Raw genomic sequence first — 20,841 nt, 5'->3', positions numbered from 1 at the left:
AGAGAGAGAGAGAGAGAGAGAGAGAGAGAGAGAGAGAGAGAGAGAGAGAGAGAGAGAGAATCTACAGAAGTGTCAACACAAAGAAGTTTTCTGAATTAAATTTGGCCTCAATCTGACTTTTGGAAGCCCTGAAGGTGTGCTGTTTCTAAAATCACCAATTTAGTATTTTTCAAGAAAGGTTGACATTAGATAAGTTCATGTTTGCTATTAGGTACCTCTCATATTATATACTCATAAAGTACCAAAAAGTACAAGTAATACTTATTAAGTATGTAGGTACCTACCTCTCTAATTATTATACACTCATAATCTCATAAAGTAACCAATGTAGGTATGTATAAAGGGCTAGTCCATTGCAGTTAACATTAAATATCCTTAGTGAGTTACAATGTTAAATAAATAAAAGAGATACCTGGTGGATCACGAGAAAATGTCAGGTGCTTGTCTGGATAATCACCTAGGATCGTGTTCCATCACTTGAGACTCCGTGTCCAGGGTCCTGGGTTCATAGTTTATAGCTCGGGTCCAGAGTAACACCCCATTTAACGAACAAAAAATCTCGCTCTGAAATAAATTTTCGCTCAATTAGATGTTTTTTTTTTTTTTTTTTTTTTTTTACAAGGTTTGCAAGGGGGAATGAATAATAATAATAATAATAATAATAATAATAATAATAATAATAATAATAATAATAATAATAATAATAATAATAATAATAATAATAATAATAATAATAATAATAATAATAATAATAATAATAATAATAATAATAATAATAATAATAATAATAATAATAATAATAATAATAATAATAATAATAATAATAATAATAATAATAATAATAATAATAATAATAATAATAATAATAATAATAATAATAATAATAATAATAATAATAATAATAATAATAATAATAATAATAATAATAATAATAATAATAATAATAATAATAATAATAATAATAATAATAATAATAATAATAATAATAATAATAATAATAATAATAATAATAATAATAATAATAATAATAATAATAATAATAATAATAATAATAATAATAATAATAATAATAATAATAATAATAATAATAATAATAATAATAATAATAATAATAATAATAATAATAATAATAATAATAATAATAATAATAATAATAATAATAATAATAATAATAATAATAATAATAATAATAATAATAATAATAATAATAATAATAATAATAATAATAATAATAATAATAATAATAATAATAATAATAATAATAATAATAATAATAATAATAATAATAATAATAATAATAATAATAATAATAATAATAATAATAATAATAATAATAATAATAATAATAATAATAATAATAATAATAATAATAATAATAATAATAATAATAATAATAATAATAATAATAATAATAATAATAATAATAATAATAATAATAATAATAATAATAATAATAATAATAATAATAATAATAATAATAATAATAATAATAATAATAATAATAATAATAATAATAATAATAATAATAATAATAATAATAATAATAATAATAATAATAATAATAATAATAATAATAATAATAATAATAATAATAATAATAATAATAATAATAATAATAATAATAATAATAATAATAATAATAATAATAATAATAATAATAATAATAATAATAATAATAATAATAATAATAATAATAATAATAATAATAATAATAATAATAATAATAATAATAATAATAATAATAATAATAATAATAATAATAATAATAATAATAATAATAATAATAATAATAATAATAATAATAATAATAATAATAATAATAATAATAATAATAATAATAATAATAATAATAATAATAATAATAATAATAATAATAATAATAATAATAATAATAATAATAATAATAATAATAATAATAATAATAATAATAATAATAATAATAATAATAATAATAATAATAATAATAATAATAATAATAATAATAATAATAATAATAATAATAATAATAATAATAATAATAATAATAATAATAAATACCTAATTAGGACTTGAGGTAATAATAATAATAATAATAATAATAATAATAATAATAATAATAATAATAATAATAATAAACTAAGAGTCAACAGTATCAATATCTACCTACTTAATACGTAATCGGTGAGGATTAGTAACCAAAATTAATATGTAAGTGACTCTCAGCATACAATCAACCTACCACAATGTAGGTACCTGCATGCATATTACCACCAAAACAGCGTAAACTTCTACATTACCAACAAAACTCAAAAGTATCTGCCCCCAGCAACACCAACAAGAAGAACACAACATAAGGTATGTACCTACCTGATTGTTAATAAGGCTGTTGAATAAATAAAGAATTACCTAGCATCTAGCTACATACCTCCATAGGTTAATTATAAGTAACGTAAATTATGTGTGTAAGTACCTACCTGGCGTGAGCATAGATAGAAAGATTACACCAGAAATAAATGGAACAATGTACCTAAATACCGTCTGTAGTCTGTAGGTAACACAAATATAGGTTGGAATGTAGATAGATAGACATTAAAATTATTTCCAAGCTTTGATTTTTACCACAGCCACAACCAAGTTTTTCATAGATAGTGGCATATTGGTGTCTAATGGATGCCTAATATAATAGAATGTGAAACGATGTAAATTGTAACTTCATAGCTGTTTCGTCGTGAGAATCCATAATGAACTCTTGGTTGGTTGGATGGATGGTAATATGGTTTGAGTATGAAAATGTACCTATTGTTTATGATAATAAAATGCAATAATATATAGGTAGGTACTCAGCAATAACACCTACCCAGGTTTAGTGGTTAAAGCTATGACAGAAGATAATATGTTCCTAGATGGGTGTAAGATTTTATACCCATTCTTATTCAATCACTCATCACTTCCCATCAACACTGATACGGTAGGTAATGGTAAGAGATAAGATTGTTGAACAATTGAAACAAATTTCAATTCCTATTCCCTATCCATATCCAGAAGAAGTTTGAAGAGATTTGTAGGCAGGGCATATATCTTCGATACAATGCACATTGCATACTTTCACAGGTTTACAGGGGTTCACATAAAATGAAAAGCATCCGTGACTCGGTAAAAGTAGAATCTGAAATTGGAAAATTTTTCTTCCTATCCGAGATTCGAACTCAGCACCACTATTTTGAAAGTCAGTTCTCTTTATCACTCGGTCACAGAGGTAGTCTATTTTTTTGTAGGTAGGTATGTATTTAGAAAGAAAGATTCTATACAGCCAGCGATTTCAGCAAGTGCTGAATAATCTGAATATATATCATTTTATGCTGAGCACATTGCATACTTACTTTTATTTCCAGGCCAGAGAAACTGACAAAGCTAGAGAAAAATGGATGGAAGAGCAATGTGAGAAGATTGAAGAACTTGAGAGATACAGCAAAACCGAAGAAATGTATAGAGTAGTCAATCTAATCATCAGTTAATCAGTTTTTTTTTTTTTTTTTTTTACGTTAATAAAAAAAAAGTTAATCAGAAATCTTAACATCGCAATCGCACCAAGATCAGTTGATAAGCAAAGGTCACTTGTTATATTTCTGAAAATTCAAGATCAATTCTGCTTATGACTTATAGGCCTGTTACTCATATTCATATTAAGACTCATAAGTCCATAAATCATAACTACTGAAACGGAGATCAATTCCACGTACACTTGAGGTTCACAGTTAAAGGAGGTAGTCAGTCTATGTACCAATATGGAGGTACTGACAAAACAATCTCAGAACACCTAGATAGACATACCTACTACACCTACCTACCTATCTAAAAAAAAAAAACTGAATTCTCAGTAACAAAGTTAATTTACCAAGAAGTCCAAGAACCCAAGTTCGATAATACTCGGACCCCAATAGAATGGTGGACCGTTTCAGCACGATTTCACGAAAAACAAACACGTAATTGAAACTCTGTTTATCTTAACAATAAATAAACACATGAGTATTCAAAAAACAGTCGAGTTGTATTTGAAATCCAGTGGAGGAGTTAAGCTAAGGCTGAAAACAAAGTGGAACGGAGAGCATAGAGTAGGGGTCGCCAAGCTTCTATGGGTCAGGAGTCAGGAGCTACTCGGATGACTAGGAGACCCTTGTTGAGCTACTTTTAGTCTGGGAACCAAAATTTACTACGTAAGTACGTAACTATGTAAATTTTTGGTTCCCATGATTTTTACTTTCTATTACCCTTACGTATAGGGAACCTATACAAGGTAATGAAAAGTACCTATACAAGGTACTTTTCCCATTTAAACCCATGTGATTTTTCACGCCGAATCGAATTGTGCTACTTCTATAACTGTCCGACTTACGATTGAGAAGTTGCGGGTTCGATACTCCCCTGTGTTTTCTTTCTTTTAGTGCATTCGTGAATCGTTACCAAGTAAGCCCTCCTAACTTCAATACTGAAATATCTTCAAAGTTTGTTTTGCTGTTGTTTAAAATTTTTGTGTTTTCCCCACCTTTTTTTTTTTTTTTTTTTTTTTTTTATAAGGTGCTCTCAACTTGTGCGACTGTCTGCGAACAACGAGCTACCAGGAAACCGCTCGCGAGCTACCGGTAGTTCGTGATCGACTTGTTGGCGATCCCTGACTTAGAACATGAAACTTTTTGCTCTCAGCTTCATGCGGTTCTAATACGTCGCTTCCCTTTTTCGTAGTTTCCCCGCTAGGTGATCGTTGAATGTCGAATCTAAATGTTCCTATGAATGAATTTATTTAATTTAGACATCCTTTGTAAATACTATTGTAATACTATGTATTTCTTTGTTATGGAAATCCATGCTTTATTGATCACTAAACTATTGCGTTCTTATTGGGACACCCTTTATTTCTTTGTAAATAATATTTCTAAATGTTCCTGTTACATTTATCTCTTCGCCACTGGCATTAGCTCGAATTTTCAAACTAACTTCTCGGAATCAATCACCTTCTTCTTGGAGATCTTGGCCATCCTTCACTAATTTGTTTCTTTTCAACATGATTCTCACTAAAGAGGCAAGAGCACCTTCTTTTCATTATTTTATTCCTCGAAACCAGTTCCAAACTCATAAAAAAAATACAAGACAAACAGACTGAGAACAAAACAAACAAAAAACTACAATATCCAAAAACAAAAAAAAAAAAAAAAAAAAAAAAAAAAAAAATACAAGACAAACAGACTGAGAACAAAACAAACAAAAAACTACAATATAACTAACAATGACTAACAATAAAACAACGTTTAACCGTACCATGCGATGGGAACCTGTTAGGCTTTGTTGATATCATTAAATAGAGTTTCTACCCTTCTTAGTAGGTAAGTAGGTACACTTATCCCTTGTTGACAATATTGAAATTATGTATTCTTACGGCAGAACAAATCATATGCAGAGTTAAGAGAGGATGCACAAGATAGAGAAAAGTGGAGAAAGTTGTACTGATACCTGTCCTTGGACAGATTTACAATTATATATATCATTTTATGCTGAGCACATTGCATACTTACTTTTATTTCCAGGCATTCATACAATTGCCTCTATTATAGAATATGAGCAATTCTGGGCTGGAGCCAGAATAGAAAGAGTACCTAACTCCGCTTTTGTCACACTGATGGCCCGGTTCACAAATTGAGTTTAAACTCCGTGTTTAACTTCCGGATTAAGTAATATGATTGGTTGATCTAAAAAAAAAAAAAAAACTTATGTCGGTAGGTATTGTATTAGGGTTACATAGTAGTAGGTACCTACTGTACAATTGTACATAAGCTTCACAGATGGTCTACGATTCGAAGAAATTTAATAATATTTATGGCAACTAGTTGCCTATGGGAACGAGAGCCCGATTTCCACGGAAATATTTTATCACTCTCTCTCAACTTATCACGGGAATTCACAGAATTTCAAGTTAATTCTAATTTTGTATTCAGGAACGTTGTGTTGTTTTCGTGTCTAATCGGGCGTATCTCCCCATGCAATAAGATCAATGGTCATAATAGATCAAAAGCTAAAGGTCAAACCTAATAACTATTATAATTATCAAACTTTTATGCCAACTCGCCTTTTTTTCGCTGAGATACTAGTCCTCATATGGCGCCTTGCAAAGGGCATAGGTAACATGTACTGTGCCGGAGTGGGCTTTTTGTGTATGAAAGAGATTCGTATAAGTAAATGTAGATATATACCTACATACGTCCCTCATTAGCTTTACGGGGAAAGACAGGATAGTAGGATAGCCATATCTTTTTTCCATTGGGCACCACCCTATTTGCTACTAAATTTTAGAATTCAGTTGAAATTTGAGCTCTATAGGATAGGAAGATAAGATATATATACCTTTTTATACCTAGGTTCCATACCTTTGGAAGAAACTTTTGTGAAACAATTAGATAATTCCGAGTATTGAAAACAAGGAGATATTTAAATCGGAATGACTCCCTACAATTCCCTCGATTCCTGGAAATTTCCAAACAAAAACATATAAAATCAACAACAAAACATTTCACAAAATGAGAACTTGAGAACGCAAAAATTCTGCTTATGTCACACACTGATGCTGGCTGAAAAAAAAAAAAAAAAAAAAAAAAAAAAAAAAAAAAACATGGGAAAATAAGACGTAAGTAGGTAGGTAGGTACCTTACCTACATACATATGTACCTAAATAAGTTCTGTTTTTTTTTTATTATCATTATTATTATTTTTTTAAACGTCATTTCTGGGGAAAACATTGGTGTGTAGATAAATTTCAATTCCCTCGATTCCTGGAAATTTCCAAACAAAAACATATAAAATCAACAACAAAACATTTCACAAAATGAGAACTTGAGAACGCAAATATTCTGCTTCTTATGTCACACACTGCTGGCTGATGAATGGATAGAGCATTCAATGAAGCCTAGCCTTGTAAGGCTAGATCGTGGGTTCGATTCCCGCCCGAGGCGGATTTTATCCTGGACGGGGCGGATTCCATCTCTCATCGATTTCGGGACAACAAGACCTTGACAATAAGAGTTACAGTTCCCTCTGTCAAACCTCTGAAAAAAAGTCCATACTGGATAAATTTTTACCACCCAACTCCGTGACTTAGTGAGTAGTGGGTATCACGCTAGGTTTGCACACCGGAGGTCGCGGGTTCGGTTCCCGGCGGAGTCGTAGATTTTGCGATTCTGAGGACTCTTGAGTAGAAGGTAACCACCAGACAAGATAAAAGCTACAGGCATTCTCTACCACCTAACCTTTAAAGTTCCACCGATATCGTCTCGTCTACCTCTTAATATTGAGAGCAAAATTTCACTTCTCATGTTTGTGTTGATAGGTAGATAAGGTACCTACCTAAATCATATAACTACTACATACCAATAACTTACATTCAATCAATCATCAATCATTATTATTAGCAATTTTATTTTCATGGTTCATTGGTTTTACATTGGATCTATAATTTTTTAGTGATTACTTTATTCTAATACATGATTATTTTCTCCACATTTTCCTCTCTTTTTAATTAAAAAGCACTTTCCCATAATCTGGTACAGCAATCAGATTTCTACTGTGTTTATTTCTAAGTCAATGGTCAGATAGCTATCTCAGATAAGAATCACATTTTTTATTATTATTCATTAAAATTAAAATTGTAGGTAGGTACCTATCTGAAGTACCTACAGTCGGAAGGTAAGTAGTTATGTACGGAGTACGGAGGGGGAGGGTGGAAATTCGTAGAATTGAAGTGTAGAAGTTAGAGTAGGTTAAATAGGGTGGGGGGTAGGTACATAGTTAGTAGGTATAATAGGGTAGGTAGTTAGGTAAGTATCGTTGACCAATGACCGTGAGGCATAATAATTAGCTTCTTGGAAATGAAAGGACAACATGTGTGTGAGGAAAAAACAGCTTAAAAGCAATCGGAAAAGTCGTGTTCTCTGTTCTTTTTCTTCTTTCAATAAACTTGTACGTTTTTACCCAATCTTAGAGAAAGCTCTATCCTCATAGTAGGTAGGTATACAATATGTAAAGCAGGGTCATATTTAGAGGGTGGCCGAGGGGACTGCCCCCCTTCCCCCTTGGCCTTCATTTTGTCTCCTTTACTACGGGGCAGACTGCGAACATTTCGAGCATCCACCCCCCTCCTGGTACATCACTGTTTGGACCCTTGGGCTCCCCTCAGTAAAATCCTGGATACGGCCCTCATGTAAAGTATGTACTGAACCTCTGGTAGGTATACCTACGAGTATTATTAGGTCACTATGAAGTTACCGGTATTTCTACACATTCTCTTCGGTCTTCCCACTGGTCTTCTTCATTCCACTTCACCTTCCATTACATCCAGCATCAAACTCCCGCTTGACCCTCTCATCACATGGCCTGGGAATCTCAGCCTGCGAATCTATAGCCTGCGAATCTATCTCTAGGACTCGAATAAAAGGACAAAAGTCAAAGGACAACTACCCAAGTAGCTATAAATACGAGTAACCTTACATAATACCCAATAAGGAAAAATATACTTTGAACTATCACCTGCTGAAATACGTAAATTAGATACCTAGTTCGTTAGTAATAAGGCCCTTTGACAAGTAACAAGGAAAAATTACAGAGGAAAATTATCGTAATTTTCAAGGAATTTCGTTCCAGATGACTGTCATTTGACACTCTCTTACTGCTGAATTAATCATCATTGAGGAAATAGTCAACAGACTTTACCTGTCGCGGTGGTGTAGTAGTCAAGACACTCGTCTGATAATCAGGAGGGCGTGGGTTCAATACCAGCCGAGGTACGGAATTTTATCCTAAACATTGTTTGAGAATTTGACCGGAATATGTAATAGAAGTAAAGTCTACTTACAGCTGGGGTAAGGAATATTCCAGCAGCATATAAGTACTGTTATTATTAATTGCAGGATTCAGTGAAATTCCATCGGACTTGGGTCGTTTTCGGCCGATTCTCGGATTCACGTGAATAATTTGTTGATAATAGCTACCTATTACCAGGTAGATAGTTAGATACCCATTATCTACAAGCATTACCTATCCCCGCATCGTAGTAATACCCGTGATTTGACTTGTGTGTATGATTTATAGCTTTGTCTATTACACTTATCAGGAGAAAACTACATTGGTTCCATGAAGTCTCCCATAAAGCATGATAATTTCAATTTCGTAGGAAATACCTAATGACTAACCAATCTGTAGCCGCTATATATGGTACTTATATTATAGGTACGTATATCTTATAATAGGTACATATATCTATGTAGGTAGGTAGGTACTTATAATAGGTATATCCATATTATAGGCAGGTATACTCAAAATATGTATACATATGTCATAGGTACATACTTATAAGGAGTATCTCGCCAAATACTCAATACAGGGTCCAAGGAGCTTCTGACTTATATGAGTCAGACCTCAAGGGAGCGATGATGACTCAAAAGTTCCTCGAATTCTCTGAATATAGTAAGCTGTGGTACCAGTGATGCCCCTTAAGGGCAAAACGTCGTTCGCCCCCCTTTTTCCCTGTTTTTAAATCTGGGACAAAGTTGGCCTCAAAAGGGACATTGAAGATATAAATTAGATTAATTAGGCCATCATTATACGTATATTTGACCAATGTTGAAAATTTTCTCATTAGCTTTTGGGCCCAATCAGGTCTTTTAGGGTCCCGTACAGGCCTGTTCTCAGAATAAATTAAAAAGAGACTGATAAAAGTCAAGGAAAAAGAGACTGATAAAAGTCAAGGAAAAAGAGACTGATAAAAGTCAAGGAAAAAGAGACTGAGGAGAGGAATTAGAGTACAGACCTACTTCTACCCACTTATGTTTAGTTGATGTTCCAAAAATACCAAATTCAAAGCAAGAGAAAGGAAGAGTGAGAGAGAAAGCCAAAAATAACTATTTTTCCAATACAGAAAATATATAACATGTGTGTGTGTGTGGATGTACAAAAAATGCCAAAATTTCCATTAATAGAAAGTACCTACACATAAAGCCACAGTAAATTGTAACTTGTTGCAGCAAACAGGTGATCAATCTGTTTAATTTTCCAACAGGTGAAAGTATTCATTCTAAAGCCTCAATAATTTGCAACCAGAATAAATTCTACAGTGCATTGAATCACTAGTTTTAAAAAGTCTTTATTTCTCCCCAAAATGAATAGTTGATCGCTACAGGAAATTCAACTGAAGTCTAGACTTTGCCCCAAAATGAATAGCTAGAGCGAGTAATTTAGCTAAAAATGGACACAACGGATGCTGTATAAGATTGATGATTGTGGACAGAGGGTGACTAATGCTTAAACCTATGTACATAATATACATATTACATGGATATATTGGGTACCGATACTCAGCTGTGAAATATTGTCTGTGGCGTTTCAAAGAAAGTTCCTTTCATTCGATTTCCCGAGAATTCGTCTAGGATTCTGAGGGGATAAAGAAGATGATGATGAATAAGAAATGAATGGAAACGAATCTGCAAGACACACGAGGCCTCTTAGTCATTCATGAATGTCTCATTCTATTCATTATATACTTATGTATGTATTCCTGTAATATATTTAACTATGTACTATTTATATTCCTCTTTTATACTATGTAGGTATATAGAGATTAAAATACACTCATTACGAATTACGACCGATCTGTGTGAGAACTGGCTTGGTCATTGATGAAGATGATCTCACAGACAGGCTATTTACCTCTATGTATCACAGTCTATTTACCTCTAGAATATGTATTTACCTCTATAATACATAGGTATATAAATAATATATATACATATAATTATGTAGGTACTATGATGTCCTCATGGTATAGAGAAAGGAAAAGTCCGTAGCAATACGCAGAAAATGGAGTGATGTATCTGGATCACCAGCAACTTTGCACGTAGTCCCCTGTTTCAGCCACAATGATAAATAATGGACTTTCAAGTGGAAGGTAACCATTAGACAAGGTTAACATCTGAGGCGTTTCTACTACCTAACACGTAGATCTCTCTTATTTGGTCAAATACTCAAATGGGAATAAAAGTTGTGACTGCCAAGGTCTGATAGTCCCGATAGCGAAGAAAAAAGGAAGAAAGGATAGGAGAAAGCCAGCCGTTCCGTGAACAAAATTTTTCTGTTTAAGATAAAATCCGCCCCGGGCGGGAATTGAACCAGCTACCTAGCGCTTACAAGGCAGGTTCGCTACCCTCCAAGCTAACTAGGCTGGCTAAATAATCATTATTAAGGACCGGTAGCGCTCAGCCCCGCCAAGAAAGTTTGATAGCGCTACTAGAGATACTCGTTTAATACGCACAGATCTATTATTATGATAACTTGACCACCCATCCCATGTCCAAACCATTATGAAGAGGCGTCATTGATACAAATATCAATGGGGGTAATATCATACATGACATATTATCATTCGTGGAAATATCAGAGCAATATTGTTTAAAATTAAACCACGGTTAATCATAACAACGAGAGTCAACATCAATGATGTAAAATTTTGTTTCCGGGCAAACATTCATGTGGAAAATTTGAATTCTCGGGTGCGGTGTACAGTGTAAATGTACGGTAATATCATACATGACATATTATCATTCGTGGAAATATCAGAGCAATATTGTTTAAAATTAAACCACGGTTAATCATAACAACGAGAGTCAACATCAATGATGTAAAATTTTGTTTCCGGGCAAACATTCATGTGGAAAATTTGAATTCTCGGGTGCGGTGTACAGTGTAAATGTACACAACATGTCTTTGATATAAGAGCCATCGGCTATTGTTAAACTGTGATTGGATGGCTGACCTGGACATTACGTTTTGCTGACTATTTCGTGAACCTGGTGTACCTACTCACAGCCATGGATCTTGTCAGTGGGAGATTAAATGTCCATGTTGACTATGTACACTTGCAGCACTTATAGAGGATGCCAGATGGAATATCGGAGATTTTATCCAGGTATAAGAATCGATAATATCCTATATTATCCGGGCCAATTATGGGTTCCTGTCCCGATTTTATCCGAGAAGAAGACCAAAGACTCCTTCCTGAAAAGTCTTGTCCCTCTACACTTTCGCACTCTTCTTCCTTGGACAAATAAAAGTCGTTTTTCCTGAGTTTATATTGAGAAATGCAAAGTTCGGAATGAGGATTACTCATTAATTTCAACAATTTTAGAAATAAGGTCATTTTCTTTCGTACCTACAGCCAGCTTCCACAATTCCAACTTCCATCCATCCACAATTCCACATAAAACACAAGTCACATAACACAATATCATCGATACGAACGCTGGACCCTGGTAAGGTCAAAATTCTGATGAAACATTCATCATATATTTTATTTGTTTTCGGAAGAAATTTCCATTTCCCTGTACAGATAGGGAGGTACAACGGTTTGGCCATAATAGGAGTACGATTTGTTTGTTTCAAAATTCTAGGTATCGCATGAGTTGGCCGTTCATCTAGTTCTAGGTATAAACTGGCAAATCAGTGACATGGGCGAGGCAGTTAGGATGACGAAATCTAGGTAACAGATTGTTACAACAAGTTGCAAATTATTGAGGCTTTAGAATGAATACTTTCACCTGTTGGAAAAATAACCTACCTACCAGTACTGTAGAGAAAGAAAAGAAAGAGTACCTAAAAACGTGCAAGTTTATTGAAAAAGAGAACAGAGAACACGACTTTTCCGATTGCTTTTAAGCTGTTTTTTCCTCACACACATTTTGTCCTTTCATTTCCAAGAAGCTAATTATTATGCCTCACGGTCATTGGTCAACGCTACTTACCTAACTACCTACTCCATTATACCTACTAACTATGTACCTACCCCCCACCCTATTTAACCTACTCTAACTTCTACACTTCAATTCTACGAATTTCCACCCTCCCTGCCCCCCTATATTCTCTCCCCCAAAACTCTTCTGCCTCTCTGTTCCTCCCTTTCATTCTCTTTCTCCTTCCATGTCTCTCTCTTTCTTCCCCCTTCTATTTCTCCCTATCTTTTTCGATCTCCTTCTCTCTCCTCTCTCTCTCTCTCTCTCTCTCTCTTTTTTTGGCCATGTGATGAGAGGGTCAAGCGGGAGTTTGATGCTGGATGTAATGGAAGGTGAAGTGGAATGAAGAAGACCAGTGGGAAGACCGAGGAGAATGTGGTGGGATGATGTGCTGGAATTAATCGAGATTCAATCAAAGGAAGAGTTCAAAACCCTAGCTCAAGAAAGAAGACCGTTTGGCAACGCTGTTACTGCTGCTTTGATGAGATTGGCAACCATCGACTCCGATGACGCTACCTGATGATAGAGATAGAACGGCCGGCTAACCGCTTTGACAACCAACAGCAAAAATCTGAATATTATTACTGGCCATCCAAGAGGTTTATACCCCTGTCAACCCTTTCACCACAGTGAGGCCATTCCTATCTCACGGATAGGCAAGAAGTATAGGTAATACGAAGAACGTTAGTCTAGCAAAAGCTAGAGCTGACAATATATAGGCCAGAGCAAAGAACCTAGTAAACTGTCAAGAACCTACTGATTTACTGAACCAAGATTCTGGTTCAAAGGTCAGTTTGGTCATTGAACCAGAGAGCTCCATGGCATAATTGACCGGTCATTATAGGATCACAGACCACAGAGGCTAAAGGTGAAGTCAATTGAGTTTATCATGTTATCAAGCTCCAGAATGGAGGACATCTATTTATTGCATAACGTAATACTTGCCTATTTGTCGCCTAATCATTACGGGTCAGACCGTCATACCTATTTTGTCATCTAATCACTGTCGTAAGCGGTGTCTTTGATCTCACTAGAGACAGCGGCGACAGCACGTTCAATGCACCAGTTCCTAGTGGTTCACCGAAGATAAGTAACGTTGCGTGTGGTTGGTATCCGGATGGGTGACAGTCTGGGCAATCGCGTGATGGTTTTTCCCGGCCCCACTCAGGTTGGGTGAGGTTAATTTATCTTCTGGTGTCTTCTTTGGTCTTCCTATTGATGTCCCCCGATATCCAGAGCCGTTGATTATCCTTCGATTTCCAGAGTTGTTCTTTCGACATGCCCAAGCCGTCGGAAGCCCAGACCCCTATAACTGTGTCTGGCGTTACTAAGGCCAGGCGCCAATTCAAACTTTTGACGTTCGCGCTCCTCCCGGAAAGCTTTACTCCATTTTTGAACTTTTTTTTCATCTCCGATTGCGTAGGATACCGAAATTCCTTTCAACATGAAATTATAGACTAGTGTAGACCCCGGGAGTTATTCCTACCGGGCCTGGGTATCGAACCCACGCCTCCTCATTATTAACATCTCCTTAAAAGAGTATACCTTTTCATGCCCATATGCCAGGGGCTGATTGACCGTTTGTCCGTTTGAACCTTCTAGTTGAACTCAAATCAACAACGACTTGACTCTTGTTGAACTGAAATCAACAACGACTTGATTCTTGTTGAACTGTAATCAAGTCGTTATCTTCTCGTAACAACTGGAATATCAGCATTCCCTGTCATCAGCATTTTGCTTTCAGTACAAAAAAAAAGTGTTCTATTATTATCTACAAATACCTGACTATCGTTCTGCCTTAGAGGTATTCGTATACTACAACCATTTAGTACCAGTATTCTACTCTATCTACACTCACACGCAAAATATTCAGGACAAATTTACTCGGGAATTTTTTTCGACATCAACATTAGTTCCGTTAAAAAGTAATCTTGACAAATAGAAAACCACAGAATTTTGAAGGCATCAAAATGAATTTTTGAGCTTTTAGCTGGTACAATAAAAAAGTTTAGAAATAGGGAGCTAGTTAGGTACATCTTTAAAAAGAAAAAGAAAATCCGAAAGGGCTATCAGAGGAACAAGAGATTAGGTACCTACCTATGTCGTCCCTAATTTTTTTGCACTTCAATGTTTCATAAAGTTGTGGGGGTACTTGCAATTTATAGAGGTACTTGGCTCGTAGTTCTAGAGGTACTTGGACATTACAACTAGAGTTGTAACAAGAGAAGGTTTGAACAAGAGTTTCTCGTAAAAAACTAGACCAAAGCCATATAAGTTCCGAACCAAAGCATCAGAGAGCTATGCGATCAATTAAAACTGGAAGTCAGCGAAAAATGTATTGTGAATTATTTGTATACCGGGTGAGGTAGGAAATATGTCCTTCTATGAATCTATGGGAACAGATAAACACACAGACACCGATGCGAATACAATAGCCCGTCCCTATACTTTTATTTTACTATTGTAATAATAATGGAAGGACGGGCTAAAAAGTCAAAAGGAAAGCATGTTTTTTTTTTTTGAGAGAGAGAGAGAGAGAGAGAGAGGTTTGATAGAGGAAACTGTAACTGCTAAGGTCTTATCGTCGTGAAAGCGAAAAGAGGACAGAAGACAAAAGAGGATAGAAGAAAGACAGCCGTTCCGAAAAAAAACCTCATCAGTTTAGGATAAAAATTGAACCAGAGAGCTATAAAAATTGAACCAGAGAGCTAGAACTACCTGCTAGAGCGAGCATTCTATCGTCAGATTTGCCAGGTTTAATCGTCATTCTACATAAAAAGCCCACTCCGAGGTTTAGATGTGGTAGCAAACAGCCCTAAAGGTCGGGTTAAGGTTATATGAATCTCCTATCAGGTTTCGAGCAAATAGCAATATTTCTGGTTTCCGAACAAAGACGACACCAAGTAGGAACTTTCTCGGAAATTTTTCTGATTTCCAAGTAAATTTTACACAAAATAGGAACTTTCCCTACCACCCTGTAACTTCCAGATCGCATTAAATGCTAGATCGATGCGATAATAATGCTACACGCTCTCAGCTCACCCACTATCCAGGCAAAAAGTGAAAGGCTACTACTTCATCCGCAGTCTAGTTTCGGTTCCATATGACCGACCGCAGTAATAGTATAGCGACCTATAAAGTAGAACCACACTAGCGTCATGTCACGTGAAGTCATGGGGAGTCAGAAAGATATAGTTAAAAGTTTTCCTATAAATCGTAGATAATCTCGTTCAGGACAGACACACGTCACGTGAGCTCATTGTAAAACTTTGAACTACATCATAATTATATCTTATTATTAAATATGTTTATATTAGACATCCTAGGTTATAAAGTTATGAAATAGGTAACTACAAAACTTTTTCAAGGAAAAAAAGTTTCCTTGAAAAAGTCCACGGAGATGGACGAAACTTGAGTTGGATAAGATCAAAACCGGAACGTGTATCCATTGTATCATATAAAGGTAATAAGTTTTGTAGTTACCTATTTCATAACTTTACATATTATATTATGTATATCTTTCTGACTCTCCACGAGCTCAAGTGACGTGACGGTAGTGTGTATCTACCTTTAGAACCACAGCTACGCTAGGCTGAACTCCGATACGAAAGAAATCTTGGACAAGAGAACAAGAGATTCTGTGGAAAGAGACAATGAAACAAAGGAAGGAAAGGTCAGCCTAGTTAGAGTAGTTAGCTTGGACGGTAGAGGGTCTGCTTTGTAAGCGCTAGGTCGCGGGTTCGATTCCCGCCAGTATTCCTGAACCAGTTTCGTGGGTAGAGCGTTTATTTTGTAAGCACTACTCCCCGCTCAGCGCGGCGGATTGTATTCTGAACGGATAAGGATCGTTCTCGGAACGGCTGGCTTTCTCCTATCCTGTCTTCTCTCCCTCTTCGTTTTCGGGACCATAGGGCCTTTTAGCAGTGACCGTTCCGTCTATCAAACTTCTTTTTAAAAAAATTCTAGTAGCTCTTTTTTTTTCTCCCTCATTCTTTCCCTTCAGGGTCGGAACTAGGGCTCTTAGAAATAATTAGGTAGGTATGTAGGTAAATATTCAAAAGTCAAGAGTATGTACCTACCTAATATGTAATAATTAGGTACCTACCAATAGGTATTATTAAGCTAAAGCGTCATTAGGTAAAGCATTTAATGTATACTGTACGTATTTCAATGAGTGTGCTTGTTTTCTGAGGGGAGGAGCAGCAGGAGGAGGAGGAGGAAGAGGAGGAGGAGAAGAAGTACTTTTTCCCTTAAAAATTCTTCGGTGAAAATTTCCGAGTAAAAATTAATTAGAAATTATGTTCAAACACTTGAACCTCTTCATTATGGAGTACACACACGCAGGGATAGCAATTTTCTGCCTCGTTTATTTTATCATTGTTCGGGTGGGTTCGAGTCCCGCCGCGGGCGAACTTTTTCTTGAAATCTTCAATGGATAATGTTCGTTCTCGGATCGGCCGGCTTTCTCCTATCCTGTCAGACGTACAGGATAGGAGACGATTGATTTCGGGACGATAAGTTCTTCGTTGTTACATTTTACAGTTCTTACGAACTCTATAGGTATTATTATATATAATTCTTTTTTTAATAATAACTGGAAAACCTCTTGAAAATGAAAAGTAGTATCGATTTAGGAGTTATACCTATAGGGAAAGAAATAAACAAATTGGTTTCTCGAAAATCGAAAAGAAGGAACTTTCAATTTGTGAAAAATTCGTGGAAAAGAAAAGGAAAAACATATTCAATTCCTGGAAATTTCGAAACATAATAACGTTGGAAGGTACTTTCGAGAAAAGCTTCCAAGCCCTCCACTTTTGTACTTTTTCTTTTGTTCGACACTTTCCCGGAAAGTCACAGCCTGTGGTGAAAACGAATTTAATTTTTCCAGAGAAAAGTTAGGGAGTCATTCCGATTTAAATATCTCCTTGTTTTCAATACTCGGAATTCTCTAATTGTTTCACAAAAGTTTCTTCCAAAGGTATGGAACCTAGGTTCCTAGGTATACAAAAGGTATATCTATGTATATATCTTATCTTCCTATCCTATAGAGCTCAAATTTCAACTGAATTCTAAAATTTAGTGGCAAATAGGGTGGTGCCCAATCGAAAAAAAATATGGGTATCCTACTATCCTGTCTTTCCCCGTAAAGCCAATGAGGGACGTATGTAGGTACATATCTACATTTACTTATACGAATCTCTTTCATACGCAAAAAGCCCACTCCGAGGCTTAGGTGTAGGGGCGAACGGCCCCAAAACATGGGTTAAGTTTGTACGAATCTACAAATCTATATGCTAAGGGATGGCCATGCTAAGACACAAACAAGTCTAATTAGTAGTTCGTTTATGGTCCCAACGTTTTTAGGGCTGTTCACCTCTACACCTAAGCATCAGAGTGGGCTTTTTGTGTGCGTATCTAATCAACAGTTACATCGCAGCCAGACCTGCCAGACCTTACAAAAAAAGACTGAAATTTCAACTTTTTTTTATGTTATGATATGGTTGCTACGCGGTTTAGGTAGGTATTATTCAGTACCTAGTCTAATGACTAGATTATAATATTTCCGTGCTCTTTTTTTCGTGGGAAAATTTTTATTCCAGGAAGTCGTGGTGCATTTATGAAAAATTAATAGGCGAACTTCAAAAGCTTGCGGGCTTTTATATGGGTTACAGTGGCATCCATACAAAGGCTGGGCTATTAATTTATTATATTGTTCAAATGGAACTACAGGCCAATAGGCCATAGCCATGGACGAAATATTATTGACAGGACAGACACTTCCTATATTTTCTCTTGAACCATGTTCTGGTCCTACAAATACATGACAGATCACTCAGGATAAGCAGCGGTGATCGTGGTGCGTGCCTGGATGGGTGAGCGTGGCACAGTACATGTTACCCATGCCCTTTGCAAGGCGCCATATGAGGACTAGTATCTCAGCGAAAAATATCTCATCAAAGCAGCAGTAACAGCGTTGCCAAACGGTCTTCTTTCTTGAGCTAGGGTTTTGAACTCTTCCTTTGATTGAATCTCGAGTCATTCCAGCACATCATCCCACCACATTCTCTCAGTCTCTTTTTCCTTGACTTTTATCAGTCTCTTTTTCCTTGACTTTTATCAGTCTCTTTTTCCTTGACTTTTATCAGTCTCTTTTTCTCTTCCCGTTCTGCGAAAAAGTAGTTCTGATACCTCCGCTAAAAATTTAAAGGACATCTTTTTTCCTCTCTTTTAAAGCTTGTGAACTTGTGCTCTTTTTAGAGAGAGAGAGAGAGAGAGAGAGAGAGAGAACGAGAGACGGGATGTCCCCGTTTTTTTCAACTCTTAGAAAAGTTCAACTTTAAAGTTTCGAGCTCAAATTTCCTTATCATCAACGGAAAACATGCTCCAGGATAATAAATATAATTCCTGTAATCCGAGAAGGAATTTTCATAATTTATTCTCGGAATTATAAAGGTCGCAGCTCAAACAGCTTTCTAACGTAGCTGTCGCTCTATGTAGGTATATCCTAAAGATTAACTGCTAACCTATTTTTATTAATTTTTACTTTCCTTGTCCTATAGGAGGGAAAGTAATGTAATCGGGTCAAAATTTCGAAGGTCAGTTTTTAGTGCCAAAACACGTTTTGAGGTCCCTAGGGCCTAAATCCAAAGTTTCAGCCATTGGTCTGTCTGTCTGTAAACAAAATATCTCGAGAACGGTACCTTCGAAACTAACAGTTAATTTGGAAGTATAAATTTTAATATAAAACTGGCCGTATAAATGTTAATAGACAGAGGTAATAGGTCATTATCAGGGAATATAAAAGTAAAAAAAAATCTTCTTGATTTGTCTATTAGGCTGTTACTGAACCCACGCCCTCCTGATTACCAGACGGTCAATTTAACCAACACACTACCAAGGGTAGTCAGTAGTCATCAACTGAAGACTGTCGTCTGTTGTTATTGTTTTCAGCACACCGGGTCACACGCCCCACATTTCATATTCCTTTCAAACTGTGTTGTGAAACACGCAGCCGGAGTTTCGAACTCGGGAATTCTTGGTAAAAATCGCTCTGATCCTACAGACCATTTGGTTCCTAGAATCTGATCCATTCGCCTCTTGTCTTCTCGAGTGGGTCGATGTGAAAACCGGTTTGACCAAAGGTCACGCCAAGTTAAATCTGTTGCCAAATCGCTGCGACTATTATTCCAATCGCTGCGAAGGTGCAATAAGATTGCAATATGGTTGTGTAGGATCGGGTTTAGTGTTAATTATGTCGAATCGGTGTTATGGTTCTTGGATCGCTCGTGTAGTTTCTAGGAAAATTGGTGGAAAAATTGAATTTCTAATTGCAAAGTTGTTGAGTTTTTGCATTTCACGCGTTTTCCTTCTAACATTTCCAAAGCAGAACTCGTCCTAAGGTATTTTTCCTAGCTACTTTGCATACAGTTTGCGCTTTACATATTTCCGTATGTAACTGGTCGTCTTTTGGCACTGGCTCAATTAGATACGAGACCTCTCTTCTTGATCTCTTGTGTGCCGCGTCCATTTTAGTTCAGGACTATTGTAGATATGTGCCGCGTTCATTTTAGTTCAGGACTATTGCACTGTAGATACGACACCATATTATGTAAGTAAAAATGAGCAAAATTTTGTAAATTGCACTATGAAAATTTTCAAAATGTCTCGTATGTACGTAGGTACCTATTTGTTTGATGGAAATTCAGCACTAAACAAATCAAATATGAGAGCATTTCGAGGTGCAAAGTGGACAATTCATATCCATGCAATGACCCTCAGAGAGTCAGAGCCCAGGTACAATGAACAATATTCGCGTGACCTACATTTCTTGACGTCCGCAAGCACGACCGCCTAGGTCGGAGTATTTTAATTCATTTCTCGTTATCTGTCGTTCGTTTTCCCTTTGTATAATGGCAAGTCGCTTTCACACGATGCGATGAAGTCCCTTTATTTGAGCAGAATAGTATTCGAACTCTGTGTATGCAGTCGTATTTTCCTTTTTCAGTTTCCCACCTTTTGGCGTGATAGCGCTTGTACTAAACCA

Source organism: Diaphorina citri, unplaced genomic scaffold (genome assembly GCF_000475195.1).
Source record: "Diaphorina citri unplaced genomic scaffold, Diaci psyllid genome assembly version 1.1 scaffold154, whole genome shotgun sequence".
NCBI lineage: Eukaryota > Metazoa > Arthropoda > Insecta > Hemiptera > Psyllidae > Diaphorina > Diaphorina citri.
This window is presented reverse-complemented; position numbering follows the sequence as displayed.